The following is a 1,165-nucleotide window of genomic DNA, read 5'->3' as shown; positions in this document are numbered from 1 at the left end:
CTCATCTCGGGGAAGGCGCTGCTCGCGGGGTACCTCATGTTATGGCTGAAGAGGTGCGTAATCCCCACTCACTCCTTTGAGGCTCTTCCTGTGGAGGTCGTGTATCCGGCGGTTTGCCTAGCTCACGGGAAGTCTTATTCCCTGGTATCGGCGACGATAGCGTGCATTCACCGAGGGCTCCGAACTCTGACGGCCCAATTCTGCCGTGTGTCGGTCCTTGATGAGGGGGAAGGAGTAGTTATCAAAACTCCCAATCCTAGGGTGGGGCTACCGTACACCTACTTGATGGCGTGGTTCGTATACCATTGCGAATGTTTGATGAGCGCCCCGGCGATGTCTCAGGGCGATAAGTTCATCCCCTTCGTCCAGCGCCTGGAGCGGTGTTCTTGGAAATGCAAGGACATCCCTGATGCAAGGAAGACGCTCTCCCACTTCGGGCATTATAATTTTCGCCGCTTCTTCCCTTATTTCAGCGGGGGCGGATATGGAGAATCTCTCAGGGATGCTCCGACGGCGGATCACTACACGGTCCTTACTCGTGGTGCCTTTCGCTGGTTGGTGAATATCCGACCGGGGTATCACATTCTGAGAACGGGCCCTACATGCTATCTCGAGCCATACATCCCCTGCAGGTTCGCCCGTCAGTTTGGGTACGATCAATTGTATGTGGGCAACGACAATCCCTATCTGCGCTTTGAAGGAGGACTGGTGGATGGCGCTCGGGGATGGTTCTGGACTCATGCTGGTGGCACCCAGGCTCGTTTTGAGCTACCCGCGCGGGATCGCGATTTACACCACACGCTCTTATACTGCCGCTGGTATCGGGGCGCTAGTGCTAATCCTGCCAATTTCTGGTTCCAGAACTCATGTCTGGTGGAACGCGATCGTCCTGTCAGGGGTTCTCTCCGTTCTTCGAGGCGAAGGGGCCATCAAACTGCTAGGGAGTTGTTCTCGGAGGATCCAATTGAGGATACCGAGGGTTTTGACGCTGGCTTAGACGAATCCGAGGTTCCCGAGGTTCGAGTTCCTTCTCCCTGTCCTTCGCTGGATGCCCCTGGCGAACCAAGGGAATCCGGGCGCCCAAGACCGTTCCAGAGTCCGACCATTGGACAAATGGGGGCGCCGCTTCTGTCTCCGAGTAGCTCGCTTCTCTCGAAGCGTCAAC

Source organism: Asparagus officinalis, chromosome 5, assembly GCF_001876935.1.
Source record: "Asparagus officinalis chromosome 5, Aspof.V1, whole genome shotgun sequence".
NCBI lineage: Eukaryota > Viridiplantae > Streptophyta > Magnoliopsida > Asparagales > Asparagaceae > Asparagus > Asparagus officinalis.
This window is presented reverse-complemented; position numbering follows the sequence as displayed.